The following is an 18,360-nucleotide window of genomic DNA, read 5'->3' as shown; positions in this document are numbered from 1 at the left end:
CGAGATCCCAGCGGAAAATGTTAAGTGCCAGAGAAATATGAAATATGGAATCTTAATATGAATCTGTTTGCACGGCTGTATTTGTGGTGTTGACAATCAAGCTCTCGGTTCGGGAGGCGCTTTGAACTCCTGAGACAGAATCAGTGTTCAGGAGCATGCGAACGCCGGACCAACACAAGCAGGGTGACTTAAACTCTATGAATAACTCTGTCACGTACTCTATTAAACTCCATTTCAGCGGCGCCTCCTGCCACGGTGATATGTACTGTACCGGGACAGTTACTATTGAGCTCAAGATTCGTGGATTGAGAAGTGAAGTCAGGACTGAGCGAGGCAGAGGACGACACACTGATGCACGTTCAGATTCATTACAGCAGTTTGTGTTCCTCACTCTCTCAGATCTAACTTATGGTTCACCTGAGAGAGATTTTTGGAAGTTTCGAGATCCCACTGAGAAGAGTAGTGTGAGTTATAGGGCTGGAAAACCTCATGTCTGCGTCCGCTCATCATATTTTATTTGGTGAACCCTGTGATACCCGTTTTCAGGAGTATATACCGAATAGTGACACGAACAGTTTCAAAAGTGTTGGGGTCCATAAGTTGTTATATTCTACGCTTTTTTTTCTCTTGTTAAGTGATATTGACTAACATATTTATTTTTAGCAAGGCGATGCTTCTTAAACTTGATTTTTATAGAGTTTCTTCATCTGGTTAGAAAACTAAAACGCTGATTCTCTTTCACTTTTTATGTACATCAAAGTCATGTGTGCGTCCGTCCGAGGTTTCACTAGCTAAATAACGTGCCCAGGATCGCTGTTAGTAGATGCAGTGCCGGGCAAACGCTTGTACACGGTGTCACCAGGTTCGGGAGCCTATATATAACTACAGCACTGCTACTAGCAGATATAATAAACACCTGCTATGCTAGGACGGATCGCTCCACTTCCATCCACGGCCAGAACTACATTCATGTGACTTGTCTCAACCGATTCACGCTCCAACGGATCCTGTAAAATGTTGATCCGGCCAAGGTGGTGGAGGCATAGATCCATGTGACAATGGGATTCCGGCATCGTCACGTCCCCGAGCAGACACCCACCAGTGTCCCGGGATCATGAAGCCGTGGATGGGAAGGTCGCCGTGTCATGAGTTATCGGGCGTGCGTCAACCCATGGGCTGATGATCGGGCGTGTGTTCGGCTGCGCACGCTTCAGGTGGGGCGTACCTCAAGTGACCCGTACATCAGACCTACCACGCCTTCCGATACCCAGTGGCCGGAGCACATTAGTAGGTCATGAAAATAAAAAGGCTGTGCACCAGGGTCCAAACGGTGGAAAACCCATACCATGCTGTACCTGCGATGTATCATTTTTCCTCTCAAGGGATTGTTGTCCTCCACGTTTCCCTCAGAGGCAGAAATGCAAAGAGGGATACCACCGGCTCTGACCGAGGAGCCGTTGAGCTGTGGTTTGAAACACGACTCCACAAACAACACAGCACGAAGTATCATCAAGTATACACAATACGCCCAGAAACCAATGTCACGCAACCATGTTGACGTCACCACTTTACTCGTTGAGCCCTGTAGAAACGCACGTGATTCTCTAAATGATGAGTGATCAGCGTCAGATAATTATCTTTAGTTTCTTTTTCCATAGTCCAGTGGTCATCACCTAGGCTCCAGCTTCCTGAAATCGCTGCGTGCAATACACCATTAAACAGGTTCCGGTATCGACATGAGGGTGAGAATATTTCATTTTCAAATGTGAACTGTTGCTTAGAAAGAGTACATCATATTGTGTGTGCGCTGGCTGTGGTTTGGTCATTCTGTTCTCCGTATGAACGTCTGCTCAGGAAGAAAGAGAAGGTAATTAGGAAGGAGCTTTAGCTGATTAGCTTAACGTGTCTCTGCGGTGTGATTTCCCATCCAGACCGCAGCGTCGTGGCCTCGTGATATCCCATCAGACACAGTCTACCGTCTTATATTTGAAGACTGCAGATGTTGCACGTGGTAAATGTTCATTCGGTGTGATTGTGAGGACTTTCGTGTGTCAATCGAAAAACTGATGCCTTACCCAAATCTCACATCATCTCCTCAAGCTGACCCAAGACCCAAGAATATACTTTAATGACGTGACTGCCGAACCGATTCACGGATCTCGCCGACGGAAGACCGAATACGGCAGTGAGGAGGCAACGCAGGATCATGTTTGATGGGGAGTTCGCATCACCACAAACAGATCTCGGGTGCCAGGGCAGACGGGTACGTGAGACGCGTGTTCCGGCCGACCAACAAGAACGGCCGGATACCACCACGTCACGGTTCTTCAACACTGTCTGCCGTGAAGAACAAGGGGACAAAGCCGTATGCACTGGTCCGGCGGAAAAGTATGGCCCTACTAGGGTCATCCACAGCCTGATCTTCATGGTGGGCAGCCAGCTTCTGGTTCAAGTTCCCAGGAACGTCGTCTAAGATCGAGCTGTTTGTGATCACTACTGGGGAAGTGCTTCGACTCTCCTGGACCACGAGAGCCATCAGAGCCGAAGTCTGAAACAGAAGAGCGGCGAGAGGAGAGGATGGTGCGTGTGGAGGAAGAACCAACTAATGACCAAATCAGCCGCAGACAACAACGGCCGACATGGTGGTCTCTGATCCGATCTTCCATAAAGTCCAGCTCGGCAGCAAACCGAAATCCGGCAGAACTGCAGCCGAGGCGAAGGATTACGGCGGCGCGGCTCTTGGCAGAGAAAGAAGGCGAGTTAGGCCAAGGCCCTGTTAGAGAAAGTCCGGAAGTTTAGGACACACGTGGAGGAAGGCGGATCTGCTTTACTTCGTATGCGTGCTGCAGAACCCCGGGTGATGAATGGTCTTCAAGTTAGCTCTCATCACCCGTTTACAGTATTGCTCTGGTGACAACATCCAGATCGTGGTGATGTGCTTTCGTGTGCCTCCAGATCTGGCGAGGGTTCAGGGCGTTTTTTCTTTTTTCCTGTAGTACTAAAATAAAAGAACACATCTGTTCTCCAAATTAGCCTACTGCTTTTACATATGCTTAGTCGGCGGTTGTCACGGACTGCTGTGCGTTTTATTAAGCTTTATTGGCTGTTTCACCGACCGCTGAAAGAGGATTCCATTTGAGGTGATGCCTTTGGAGAGCCGGAATAATATAATAAGCGAACATCCCGGATGTTAAAAATGACTTTGCGTTTCTCCCTGCAACTCAGTGATCAGTACGGCGCCCGGTACTCCAAACGCTTCGCGCGTATTCCTCTCGGAGAGGTCAGCGAAATGTCTACGCTTAAGGCAGCTCAGCCTCAAACTATGAGTGGGCGGTACGATAAACTCCCGGCTCGTCTGTAAGCATACCGCCCTTTCCGAGAGGCGAGCTCCCCCCTGTTCCTGCTCCCAGGGTTACCGGACACTGTCTTTGAGCTTTCCCGACCCGGTCGAGTGGCTCCAAGCTGGAACTGAATCAGGAGCGTGTACGGTCCCCGGAACCATATCACAACTTCCAGCCTTCCCAGGAGGCGTGTTGATCCCCAGTCCGGCCAAGCTCCAGCTTGGCGGCCCTCAGGTCATCTGCGTGGAGAACCTGACAGGTTTCTGCGATTGGGCTTCGAGGGCCCGGAGCAGGTGCAGCGGTGGATGTACACCTGGGGGAACCTGGGAGGAGCTTCACCTGAGCGGCGCTTTGGAGCATGAAGCTCTCCCTCGGACCGGCGATTGACTCTTTACGTGAGCTGAAGAACCTGCGGCGTGCTTGACCTTCACGCTGCAGGCTGAGCCAAATGATTCCGCCCAGTGTTGGTATTGGATGTTTCCGGGCATGCTCCCGCGACCTGAGCGTTTAACAGCGAGGGGACCATGCTCCAGGTCTACAAAAGCAGGAATGAAAAAAGAAAAAGCTGGCAGTGAACCTGAGCGCTGAGGGAGCTGGCACGAAGGGCTGCGGTCTGGGCCGGATCCCCAGCGCCCGTCTTCAGCCTGTCCCTCCTGCAGGAGCTGGACCTTCGAGAGAAACCGGCTCACCACCGTGGAAGAGGTCTTGAGTCTGCAGCACTGCTCGCCCGCCTGACCCGTCCTCAAGCTCGGGCAAAACGACATCTACTCTACATCCCCGAGCACATCAGCCAGCTCCTGCGCGCTGGAGACCTTTGGACCTCAGCTGGAACAAGATCCGCAGTCCTTCCGCCGCGCCTCTGTTCCTGCACCCAAACTCCGCCACCGGACCTTTCCCACAACCAGCTGGCGTCTCTGCCCAGCGGGAGATCGGCATCCTCCAGTGCCTGCAGTTCCTCTGGCGGGACTTCTTTAACTCTCTGGAGAGTCTCTCCGAGGCTGTTCTGCTCCTGTAAGAGGCTGAAGATGCCGGCTGGGGAATCAAAAACAGCATCTCCTAGCTGGCTCTCCCGCCCAGATTGAGGAATCTAGCTCCAGCTGGTCCGGACTGGAGCTTGTGACGGGGGCACCAGCACCGCCACTGGAGGTCTCCTGCCTGCGGGGAGCTTCGCCACGCCTGTCTCTACATCGGAGCTGGCCGCTGTGATGCGTGGCGGAACCGGTCTGGATGGACCTCCTGCCTCCCAGACATGAGAAGCGACAAGATGAAGCACAGATAATCACAACAGGCACTGGGCGCTGCCAGTCAGACTTCTTTTTGTTGTGTTTTCTAAACGAGAGTGTGCTTTGATTTATGTGCTGACATTAGCTATACTTGAATTCAACCCCGTTAATGCACCAGATTGAAGCATCGCATCAAGTAAACGCGTACCTGGCAGCGCCAAAATTCTTATAAAAAATCCATGAATTCATAGAAAAGTTTTTTTACGCTCGCTTGAAGGTTGTTTTTACTTGTGCGGAAAAAAAGGGTTAATAGTGAATAATGGACGATGGGAATGTATTTAAAAATAATTTCTCCATGTTGCATGGGGGATTTTGTGCTGTGGGACGGCAAAACCCTGACTGACCAGCGGAGCGATCTCATTCACAGCATCTGAATGTTTATTGCCGTGAACTGTCACACGGCCAGACTTGATCGACTCGATCTCCGTCTGAACACGCACTGCACTTAATATTTTAACAGATTTTTTTTTAGTAATAGTGTTTATCAGTGCACTTCCTGGTTAGGAACAGAAAAACTTTGATTCATGATTCTGCAAAGAATTCGATCAATCTAGTGAACCACGGCAAGCAAAGTGCTCCTTATTGTGCAGTAGTACATCATTATATGTGTTGTTTATATATGCAACATAAAAATTTTTTAAATCAATAGTTGTGTTATAGTTTTTTAGTAATTCGATTGTCATTCGCAATTGTTTCATGGGATAGTAGTTCTTTCCCTCATTAAAGTCATTAAATACAGAGTCTTGTCTTTCTTGCTTATTATTGTCAATGAAGTGTTTGGTAATGTGGTGATTCACCTCGTAGCTGGTAGTTTTAGACGTTTTTAAAAATCCCCACTGTGAGAAAAACTGATGGGAGCAACGCTTCCAGACCTGAAGACTGCGCGACGTCGAGCCGCCACTACCTAACACACCTGATAACCGAAAAAATTTGGCTCCCAGAGCGACAGATGTTCTTCCCGCATGTTCCCTTCAGCTGAACTCCTTTTCTTGGTTTCTTAGGTTTGATCTTCTCAGTTATTGTGCTTGAATAGCTCCCGATGGTTATCTAAGTAAATTCACTCGGACTGTTTCTAACAGCAAGCAACCGCTAAGTAACTCTTCATAACAGCAGGAACACCGACGCTCTTGAAGAAATGCAGCTTCCTTTTACACAACTGAAGCTTCTGATGTTGTTGTTTTTCTGAATGGTGGGTGTGTCTGAGCGAAGTTGCGGAAAGCTTACTACCAGGGTGTGTGTGTGTGGCTTTAACCTTTATACCTGTTGGCATTCGTTTTCATTCTTCGGTGAAGCACACAATTAGACGAACTTTGGCTCCATGGAGGTTCAAGTTCCGGTCCAACCACCAATGACCGCGTAAACTGTCATCGTGGAACCACTGATCTTGAGCTGCAGGGAAATTATTTCATAACAACACTGATTGGCTGATGACAAGAACACACACACACACACCCACACCACAACACACACACAGCCTTCACTAGTGAGATGATCTGAGCCTGTGATAGCAGCATAATCAATCTGAGCCTAAAAATACGAATGAAGTTTGATGCACCTGGAATGTTGTGTGCAAAGAAACATATTTTTTAGAAGATGCACATCCATTGACGATATTTTCTAGTAATAAATGTAAGTTATTATATCTAACCAGCAGAATGTAACTGCAAGCCTCTGTGACTCCCTCTGCTTAAACTGATCCGAGTCAACACTGTCAGAGGATGTCAGACTTCGCAGTGGCATTCATCCATTAACATGGAACTGGGCTTAGGCGGATCGCTGTAGGAGCTCCGCTGAATGTAGCGGGACTTCCTGAGGGTCTGGCCTGAATTGCGGCAGCGCAAACAAACCCCCCCATGTGTCTGCCGTCCTACTCAACAGGCCGTTGGTTAAACGGGGGGTGCGTCGTGGGTTGTTGCTGTGACAGCACAATGTTGCTCCTTGTACAGGCCCGCACACATTCACTGTGGCTGAAACGAGCCGCCTGTGGTGGTCACCTTGATCTCACATCAGTGTCAGATTTATCATTAGACATCATTGTTTGTTCTCAGCACCGACCAGAGCAGTCACATCATTGTGAAAGATGTTTGTGTTCGAATATAAAAGAAGTTTAACATTACCTAATGTGTTTATTTATGTTGTTCTTAAGTATGTGTTTTATTTGTTCATAGTTTTTAAGGGATAGACCATCGGTTGGAAAAATAAGTGAGCAGCTGCTGCTGCTGCACGTTAAATCAGACAAAATGATTTTTTTTCAGTTTTATTTAAACATCTTAATAAATAACATCTGAAAGACCACGGTAAACACAAACGTTTTAATTTACGATTCTTAAATAAATAAGTCAAATAAAGTCAAAACAATTGTTATTACAGAACGTTAATCCCGAGAAAACTTTACGCGCCAAAGACGACTTCCTCAGTGCGCAGATTGCAAGAAATAATTTCACAAGAATAAACCTGTTCACACGTTCACGTTTCTGCACATAAAATGTTTGTAAAATACCAAAAGAAAGGGTTATTTACACGTGTGCCCGGCGAACCCCTCTCGAGGAGATTCCGCTGTCGGGGGGGGGCTGCTCTGTGCAAAACAGGTCGCTACATATATTCCGGCTAATATTGTGAGTTCAAACTACCCAACTTATCCAGACACAATCAAACCATATTAATATAAATACAGCACCGCTAATGAAGCGCCGAGTCGAAGACCGCTTTATTGCAGTTCTACCAGATGGACGGGCTGGCATCAGGCGCTCCAAAAGCTTCAACCATCTCCGGCGAGCAAGCGAGTTGTCCCGAGCCAACGTCCAGGAGCGTCGAGCCCCGCGGCCGGTTCCCCACCGCGTATGGCCCCAGGTCCGAAGAGCGGATGGCCAGGTTACTCCACCACGTCCACGTGGCCCTCGCGGATTGGACTGTGGGGGGACAGGGCGGGGCTCAGCTTGTGGTATCCATGTGACAGTTTGACGAAGGCGCCGTGTGGTTTCCACCAGAACCCTCAGCGCCGGTCCAGGAATACCGGTGCGTGCCCTGAAACGTGTTGCGCAAGGTGGTCACTGCCGCATCGGTCCTGGCCGTTGTGGGGTCAGCGCCGTGGTCCATGCCGCAAACTGGGCCATCACCAGGGGCAGAGCCCATCATCATCACCTGACAGCACAAAAACACTCTTCATAGCCACAGCGGACACTCGTTTAAATCACAACACAGATCTAACTGTAATCTGTTTACTTAGAAATACATGTGGTAAGTAAATTACAGTTACCTTATGGAAGAAATTAAACATATCACAAAAGGGGGGGGGGGGGGGTCAGGGGGGGGGTCGATTCTGAATATTTTCAACGACCTACAGATATAATTGATTTCTTATCCCATTTGGCAGTAACTGCGCTCTAACATAGGAGACATCGACAGGTGTCAGGCGTTTAGGACAAATGCCTATTCGATACAGGTCTGATTTCCATAGTTGGGTTTAAGTATATGCTTTATTTTTGAATTTAACCAAGTTTTTTTTTTTTCCAAATCGCGATGTGTTTCAGAGATGCAAGCAGGTAAATGGTGGAGAAACCTGCCCCGGGTTCTGGTGGTCTAATCTTGACTAAGGTGAAGATACGGGTTCGGTGAGGGATGACAGTTTAATCAGGGCGGAGTTTCGTGCGTCCGAGGCTTAAACCTGGATAACACACATCCAACCAATCACGTAATGTAGGAAAAACACTTTACTAGCTACATTACTTATTACATATGTAGAATAGGGTTAACATAGGTAATCGTGTAAGCTTATCAACATTTACAAAGTAACACTCCCAGCAACGAACAGCGCGTGACGTTAATCGTGATCCCACTCACAGCACGCAGGGAGTGCGTGACAGGTCGTCGTGACTTCATCTCGGCGGCCAGGCAGTGGAAAGCACGAAACAAACAGGCGCTAGTGAGAATCTCGTACATCTATTGATATATAACGTGATAGCAGAGCGTCTGGCCCTGCAGTGCGTGTTTTTCCAGAACGTCGTTGAGCGTTTCCGGTTGGATGGTCCGGTGAATCCGCAGGCAATTCCGCCGCGCCGGCGTCCACATTCCCCCGCGCCGACCAGGATCCGCCGCCCGCGCCGAGCGCTCTTCCGCGCTTCCGCACCCGTCCACAACCATACTATTCTGAGCAGATCGGACCCGAGGAACACACTTCCCGTGCCAACGCGAACCGATTCAGCAGCTTCGAGCACGTAAACAGCATGTTAAACTTACCAGCTGTCTCTGTGCGTCCGACAGTCCGCGGATGAGGCGAGCGTTGGCTGTTTATTCTGTTCACTCTCAGTATCCGTTCAAAATACAATCCCAAATTAAAACGGCGCTGAGCTGGGCGCCGTTCAACATCGCTGGAACATTGGGACCGGACAACATCGCCGCACCACCGAGCAGCGCGTCAAAGCCATGGTCATCGCTCACACACGCCGACCGCGGATTGCCAATAATTGGTCAAAAGGGAGGAGTGCCGAGAGGCTGTTTGCCTACACCCACACAAGGGTCTCACCGTGGCAAACAGCGCCAGCGACCAATGAGAAAGTATGAGCGCAGAGGGCGGGCGATTTGAGAAGGTTTAATTTGTAAATGTTACGTTCATTCACATGACTCCCGGAAGAGAGAGAGCGGAGAGAAGAGGAGACGGGAGAGAGGGGAGAGAGAGAGGAGGGAGAGAGGAGTAGAGAGAGAGAGAGAGAGTGTGTAAAAGAGCGGGGCTTCGGTGCCTAAGACGGCGTCTCTTGATAATAACCATATTTAGATATATATCAGAACTTCAGGACAAATTATAGTCAGTTTATTGCAAAATAAACGCAGAAATGATGACAACCAGTGTAATTCCATGATTTGAGTGCAAAAGAGCACTTAGAAAATGTAAATGCTGAGTGTGTTTACATTCAACCCGTTCAAAGATGTAACATTTCATTTTTCTCTAATTGAAATTCTGCTAGGGTAGAAAACCACCTAATACAGACAAAAACATTTAATAAACGTCGTCCATCAGAACTGTTCTACAGTCGGGGCTCATTAAGTGTTTGGTCCAGCAGTGGGTCATCTGAAACATTACATGGCTAATAGAAACACATGATGATAGTGCTTATTTTATTTCTTTTATGTATTTCTTATATATCGTGATATATTCATCTCTTACAGTGTTATAACTCATTCACCATAAGCAGGTTCAAGTCCTCGGTGTGTGTGTGTGTGTGTGTGTGTGTGTGAATGTGTGTGTGTGTGTGGTGTGAGTTGTTGAGTGTGTGTGTGCGTGTGAGTGGTGGAGTGTGTGTTGTTTGTCGTATGTACAAAACAGACTTGGTGAATAAAAGCTCGCTCTGGCTTCTGGGCGATAATCGAACCGAAGTGTTTGCTAGTATCTGGTGTTTTAGTATGTCTAGGTTCACAACACACAAGGCGGTCTGTCTTGCCTGTCAGGAGCTTCCAGTACCGCAAGTCAGAGTACGTATAAATTCATGGTAATTAAACAACACTGAGGAAGACAATTTTTTTTGTTATGACCATCTCGCAATAAAATATAAAAGTCTAATTTCTATAGGACGAGGACATCTGAGGGACGCACATGCAAGTTTGGACACAGTTTCCTTGCTTGAATAAGAAGCTGAAGCTCACCCCCACACGGCTCTGTGTTGATGTAGCGGGACCCACTGGCAGCGGCCGATAGCCGCTCTTCTCACATGATCTTCATGTGACCGCACCTTCCAATAAAATCACACCTCAGAGGTTTTCAGATCTCATCATACTTTCCCCCTCCATGTCTTAAAGGGATAGTTCCGCCAAAGAAATGAAGAGGATTCTGTCATTAAGTACTCTCCCTCATGTCGAATCCAAACCCCTTAAGAGCTTCGTTCAATCTTCAGAATAACCCAAACTGAAAGATATTTCTGATGAAACTCCCGAGGAGCTCTCTGACACTTCAGATACAGCAATGAATCCGAACAGTGTCAAGGCTACAGAAGACACAATGACCATCGATAAGAAAATAATTCATGTGTGAAATACTAGAAGTTCAAACAGTAATTTTACGAATCTACTTTTTGTTGTGATCAATGAAAAACCAAAATAACAACAATTCCACAATCACGCTCCTCCGCCGTCCCCACCTGCAGCGCGCCACTTTAGGGAAGTATCACCACGCACGTGAACAATAGCAAGTCACAGGATACGCCTTTAGCACACATTAAGAGCATACCACCACGTATAAGTCGGGTGGTGGCGGCACACAGAAACAAACGTTGCTTGAATTTACAGTCATTATTTTGGTGTTTCATTGCACACTAAAAGTAGCCTTCGAAAGATTACTTGTTGCACTTTCTGATGTAACGATGATTATTGTTATCGACGGTCCTTGCTGTTTATTTGAGCATTGACCGGTGTTCGATTCCTGTGTGTCTGTGAAGATCATCGAGAGCTCTCGGAGTTCAGCAGAACCATATGCTTCATTTCGTGCTTCTGAAGACTGGACGAAGCTCTTACCAGGTTTGGATCGCCATGAGGAAGAGTACTTCATGACAGAATCTCACGCTTCTGGGTGAAACTATCCCTGCTGAGATCCAGAACATTAAACAGGGCTGACAAATTGATTGTAAACAGAGGCGACCGGTGAATGGGAACACACTCGTAAAGTCCACCTGTATGCCGGACACGGTGAAAATACGGGATCTCAAACTTGACGGCAGATCGGAGGCCTTCCCTCCTCTCGTGATTCTCGACACTCGGCAGACCCCAAGAAAGTTGGGGGGGGGGGGGGGGTGAAAGCCGCGCATCAGAAGCTCCTGTTTCCACCCTGTGCACGACACCCAGAGCTCAGATTCAACCAAAAAAACTCACAAATACATACATGACAACGGTCTCATAAAACAGATCATCTCAGGACTTGATGCTTTTCTCTAAGGCACATCTGTAATCGCTTTTCTTACTGGGAAGCATTTAATGCTACACACACCACCCGGTTTCTTCTCAGGAACGTATTTAGCGTGACCTGTTGCTGGGTCTTGAACTTGGGAGAGTCCCGCATCGCTCGCCAAAAAAAACAATTTTTATTGGCACCGGCACACGGATCTCGCACATTATTGGCCCACGTACTGCTTTTTAAACTGCCCTTTAGCCTGAAATGCAGAGAGAGAGAGAGAGATACTGGATCATGATCAGTCTACACACCTACTGAACAAATGCTGAAAATATGACTAACTCTTTATGGGTTAGACGTCAGTGTGGACTAAAGTCTAAGTGCTCACAAACCTTCACCCTGATCTCCACCCGACTGTGAGAGAAGACTTCTCAATACAGACTCGATCCAAATGGAGCGGCCTTGACCTGCAGACCAGAGATTGTGTGGTTACAGAGGGGATATACACACTACCGACACACTATACACACATCAAGCTGACCGTGACTGCTTCCGCCCAAGATCCAAAACACTCAACAACCTCGTCATCACACCGTAACACACTTGTTTCATTACACCGTTCCGGTCATGATGTGTGCTGTAAACAGAGAGCGCAGTCACAGACTAAGCTGTCCTGTCGCCGTCATAAAGCCTCCCAAGGCGCAACGTGCGCTAGCATATAGCGCTGTTGTGTTAACGGGCTTCCCGAAGTTCAAATCCCATGCTTGAGGACCTTTTCCCGATCCCTACCCCCTCTCTCCCGCACCCTGTCGTCCTGCTTCACGTGTCTATCAGGAATGAAAGAATCTTGGTACCCGTGTCTATTTAATAATCGCCCAGATGAAAGCACACGGCGGCCAAAAAAAAAGGGATGAAACACCCTAGAAAAAAGACTAGCCCTGTAACGTCACTGAGAAGGCACAAGCACGATGGCTATTCCCTTTACCATCAATCTAACTCTCACTTCATGAAAAATACAGATTAACGGTGTGTCCACAGAGGACGATAAAACTGGTTTTTTAATAAAATCTGTACACATTTATTTTTAAGGTGTTCTTGTTACACAAGTTATGTGTACTTACTGTTATAATAAGAAGTAATTATGCCATACTTACATGCAAGTAACCCTAAACCAAACCCTAACTATTACAGTAAGTACATGTAGTTCCTAAATATTACTCGAGTACTTAAATACACGGTCTACAAAGGGACACTTTTAAAAATAATTTTTCAAAAATAATCTCAGAGGAAGAAAGCAGCAGCAAGGTCCTTCAAAACTGCAATGCACAGGCTTAAAAATTTATAATTATAGATGCCATCCAAAGTCTTCATCGTTACTGTTGTCATCCTGTTGCTATGATTACAGGCAATTTACTCCCGGAGCAGAAAAAGAGACCACACTGAACAGGTCCCAGAGGGGCCCCACAGCAAACGCAGTCAGGGCCCAATTCCTAGCGTTACCCTTCTACAGGAAATAGAAAGTTACTAGAAAATAAAAAGGTATTGAACTTCAGGAAGCCGTTCAGGCCATACCATTCAGTCTGCGTGTGTCCTGGTTTTTCATTAACAGACGTGTTTTGTCGATACACAAGCTGTTAGCGGCGCTTACGTGTGTGTTGATGCCGGTACGACATGAGCTCAGACTCTCCGTCCGGCTGCATTAAGGAGATGGTTTCTGATCGCTCTTCTAACCGCGTCCAGACAAAAACCACACTGAATTAGAACGTTTCACCGTCCTCCATAGTCACGGTCTTCACCTTTGTCTCCTGCGCACGCACACACACACCACCACACACACTTTAGTATGACTGATTTCCTGTTCATCCAGTTCATCACGCACACCGTCGTGAGATCGTCGGTTCTTACGGCCGGTGAGGGCGACCAGCATCGGTCGTTTGCATGCCCAGCCGGAAGCTCCGGCTCCCTGAGAGCACTTCTTGAGCTTGATGCTGCCACTATATCACTGCTCATCACACGGCCGTTTAGCGTTCACCCTGCACCACAACACACACACACACACACACACACCACACACACACACACCACACACACCAAGCACCTCGTCAGCACACACACACACACACACACACAGCCTCGTCACACACACACACACAACACACACACACACACCTCGTCAGCGCACTACACACAGCACACACACACACCACCTCGTCCGCAGCACACACACACCCACACCCACCACTCACACCCGCACACCTCGTCCACACACCCACACACCTACACCACACACACCTCTGTCAGCACACACACACACCACCTCGTCAGCACACACACACACCATACACACTCGTCACACACACACACACAACACACACACACCCGTCACACACACACACACCACACACACCTCGTCAGCGTGCACACACCCACACCCACACATCCACACACGCACACCACGTCTGTCAGCAACCCACACACACACACACACACACACACACCTCGTCAGCACACCCACACACCACACCTCGTCATCACACACACACACCACACCACACAACACCTCGTCAGCACACACACACACACACTCGTCAGCCACCACACACCACCACACACCTCGCCATCGCATCCACACACACACACCCACACACCACCAGTCACCCCACAGACACACCCCCCTCCCCAACACAAACACCTCCCAATCCCCCAACACTCACTCACCATCAGATACCTGACACACAACATGCCCACCCCTCGTCAGCACCTCACTCACCACCCCCCCACTCTAACACACCCCGTCACCCCACACCCACACCCATACCCAACTCGTCCCCACACACCACACACCTCTTCAGCGCACACCCACAGACACAGCTGGTCACCCACCACCCCCACTCTCAGCCAAACACACACACACCACTACACACACCCAACACACACCTCGCACACACCCAAACACACACACACACCTCGTACAGCACCCTAACACTCCCACACACACCTCGGTCAGCACACCACACACCCCGTCAGCACACACTCACACACCACACCACGTCCCACATACACGACAACACCTCGTCAGCACACTATGACACACCTAACCACCAGCACACCCACACCCCACCTCACCCCACAATCCCACACCTCCCACACACACACATCACACACTCACCCTCTCTCTCCCTCTCCCACCACATCCAAAAAAACACACACATCCACACACACCACACTCCATGAGAACATCTGCTCAAGGAGCGTCACTCACACAGCCACGTTTTATGACTCGTCACGTCGAGAAGTACCTCGTTCCTTCTTGTATCTGATGCCCTCGAAACAAATCTCCGACACGGCGTTGGTGACGGTGTGTTGGCACTTTGGTCTTGGCACCTCCAGCTTGTTCCCCCTGCGCGTGATGTACCCTGAGAGAGAAACCCGGGTCAGGAGAAGAGCCTCGCGTGTACGATGGTGAAGCGGACCGTTCTTACTCCTTAAAAGATTTGCTACTTGGCTGTTCGGTCGTCTGCGGGAAACCGAGATCCCTGAGCGCGTCCAGCCGCCTTTACCACCACCACGAAGTTTATTCCTGACTGCTCTCCGCCTGCCTCCACTCCGTGAAAGTACTTGTCCGTGCACACCTGAACACACGGCACGGGAGTAGCCCGTTGTTTTTCATCGGCTTTCCAGTTAAGATTGAAGAATTAACCCGTATAGTTAACGAAGCGAGCCCTCGAGTCCGTCTCGTACTCAACCTCCACGCCGCTTGATACAGTAGAAGATTAGACCAGAGACGCATTGGGACGTTCTTGATTGGTGGTTGCCACCACTGGGGATTTTGGTGCAGGTTAAGTGTAAAGGGGTCCAGGACCCTATAAAACCATGCCTGTAAGTATTAGAACTCTAAACGTTCCTGGTAAGATCCCCGCCACACAACAACTATTTTGGCCATGATTTGGTACGCTGCAGAAGACACTTTTTGAAAATCCTAACACGATTCCCTATACTCCTGAGGCTAACATCCTTTAGTCTTTGGATTTTTGCCAGCATATTAATGGCCGTTGCAATCAAACTTCTAGCATTGGTCAGAAGATTTGGCGTACCGGTCCCTGCAGTGTGGACCCTCCTACGAACTAACTGTCTTTCGTATTCCAAGACAAGCCGTGATCAGACTTACATGCTAGAGATGATCTTCTAACCGCATAGCCTTTACTCCGGCGCTCCGGTCCTCCCACTTCCCGAATTCATATAATACGTTGCCCTTTGCTCTGCATAAACACTGCTCGGGCTGCCTGTTTTTTCATGAGGTTTTGCAAGCGCTGCTTACACTTTTCTTCTTAAATAAGCTGTATTGCAGACATTCAGTAACTTTTTTAATGACAGTCCACATTACAACCGCTCGCAGTCAAATGGAACGATGTATGGGTTGGATAAAGTTAGACACCTTTCTTCCTTGCGCGCACCTTTTTTTAACGCGTCCTGACTGTCGTTACGCACTCCTTACCTTAATGACAACTGATGATCCCACGGTGGTGACATGATCATCATGTTTCGTGACAGTCGGGGCAAGTACAATCCGAAAGGACTTTTAAAAATCGCAGTGTGTGAGCCTTGCTTTAGTCCTAATACAACTTATAATTGCCCGCGCAGTCTGTAAAGCATCAGCTTGTGTTCTCGCTCTATTGAGGTATATAGTTGTGTAATAGCTCCGCCTCCGCAAGAACATCAACGCCTGCTTCTAAATCACTGTCGGTTTTAGGCCCCGCCCACGGGAGTTTACAGTGCGGCCAGTTTATCCCCCCCACAGGGATGATTTGCGCATGTAGGGTTTTACAATAGATGCTGACGCAGGTCCTAAGCATTAAACCAAACGATAAAGATGCTCTGAAGACAGCAAGACCCTGTGCGCTGGAATCCCCTTCCTTCTGATCAAAAACAAACGCTTACGAAAGAGTTGATGACCTTTATTATTAATGGACGCTCCAGAGACACTTCTAAGAAACTCAGTCCCTTTGTTCACTGGGCTTCTTTTAAAGCAGAATCGTAGACTGTCATTCAAACTACAGTTTTAGGCCATCACATCAGTGGGCGTGTACTTCCCCGGGTCTACGATCCCCCACCGTCTACTCAAACAGCGTTTCTGGATGATGGGTGTCAAAACAGGACAGAAAGATTAACCTATTACTTTCTAAATTATTGATGTTTATTTGGGGGGGAAAATGTAATCATCTTGATAACATTATAAGTGGAGCGGAGAGAAACAGTACACATAAAAACCAAACAGAAGCATTCCCAGCCCTTTACGGGGAAGTTGTGTCCTAATGTTATAGAGTTGGACTCCATAACCCTAATATTGTTGGTTTCGAGTCACGTGTTTAACGGAACGCTACACCATTAAATGATTCCCACAGAATCACACCTGGTCGACTCTGCCATGCTTCTCATTATAAATAACATTCTACAATCAGATTGTGAAAGTTTTGTGACGTTAAGGATACAGTACAGACTGGGCTGTGTTTGATCCACAGTAAATTGGACAGTTTGCCGTGTGACATCCCATGGGCAGCGAAGCCCGCTCCGCTTCCTGTATGCTAAAGCAGGGTGAAGAGTGGGTCGATCTCTGAACATGTCCGACAGCAAAACCGTTGTAGTTTCGGCATATCAAGCACCCTGATGAAATGACTTTTGTTGTCAGAGTATTGACCAGACAGCTTTCCCTTTCATCAGTACGGATGCTCATCCATTTTCTTAAAGGGATACTACATCATCACAACGAAAAGGTTATCCATTCCAATCCTGTCGTCGTTCCACACCCAGAAACGCTTTGTGGTCTTCAGAAACCCAATCTAGAAGCACTTTGGATGAAAACAGGTAGGCTTGAGACTGTCCCCATACGACTGCCCAAAATAAATAACAGTCAGCTCTCTTGTGTCGCTGCGCCGATGCGCTGTTTGCTTGTTCAAAACCAAAGCGTAAATACACTAAAAAACGTATCCTTGTGTGCGCGGCTGACACCAGAAGAGCGTAACGCTGCCTGTGGTCACATCTCAGATTTTTGCCAAAATGGCGCTACGCTGATTGTGGAGAGAACAGACAGAGTAAGAGGAATTGTTTGGAATAAAGTCTTATTTTTGTTTTCCTTTGTGTACATAAGTGTTTCCGTCGAGTTCATGAACTTCAACGGTTTGAAATCACTGATACAGTATGAGGTATTCTGGGACGTCTGGGGTGGTGCGGTATCATGCTTTCCTGGAACCCTTGACACTGTTATTGTATTTCGGCACTCCTATTGGACAGTCACAAGCCCGCCTGTTTTCACATCCAGAATATCTTGAAAGTGTGGTTCTGAAGGCTAATGGATCTTTTACTGGTTTGTAATGACAGTGTAATGATAGTCGTGCGTGTGGGTGTCATTTTGTGTGTAGACGTATCCCCTCAATTACGTGAGCTGGCTCATGCTTTACGTGGCGCGAGTCGGCGACCGTGGCGGTGTGGGGTGTAAGGGGCTCCTCTGTAATAATGACTCTTTCCTTTCTTGAGAGGAAATGGACATCTGTTGGCTGTCCCTAAAGACTGCTTCTAAAGTGGTCAGCGGATCTAAAAGCAGTGCCAGTAAACACCCTTTCAAAAGAAGTGAAATACTACCATATGACATCGCATAATGAACCCAAAAAAAAACCTGTTTCTCATTAAGACTGCTGTAGGGCAGACAGCTGTAGAAAGCTCACCTATTATTACAAACTTTATTAACTCAATTGAATGTTAATCTACTAATGTGTTTTTATAAAGTCGCTCATTAAGATTCATAATTACCTTTCCCCGTGAGATCCAGCAACTAACACATGCTGACATGCAGACATGTTCTAGCGCT

General features: G+C 47.9%; 1 pseudogene; it reads left to right on the top strand.

Moving 5' to 3' along the window:
- The first annotated feature begins 2,206 nt into the window (after positions 1–2,206).
- Positions 2,207–4,356, top strand: LOC122137570 (annotated as a pseudogene).
- Positions 4,357–18,360: the final 14,004 nt, after the last annotated feature.

Source organism: Cyprinus carpio, chromosome B6, assembly GCF_018340385.1.
Source record: "Cyprinus carpio isolate SPL01 chromosome B6, ASM1834038v1, whole genome shotgun sequence".
Classification (NCBI taxonomy): Eukaryota; Metazoa; Chordata; class Actinopteri; order Cypriniformes; family Cyprinidae; genus Cyprinus; species Cyprinus carpio.
The sequence above is the reverse complement of the archived record's forward strand: the minus strand, read 5'-3'. Positions and strand labels throughout refer to the sequence as shown.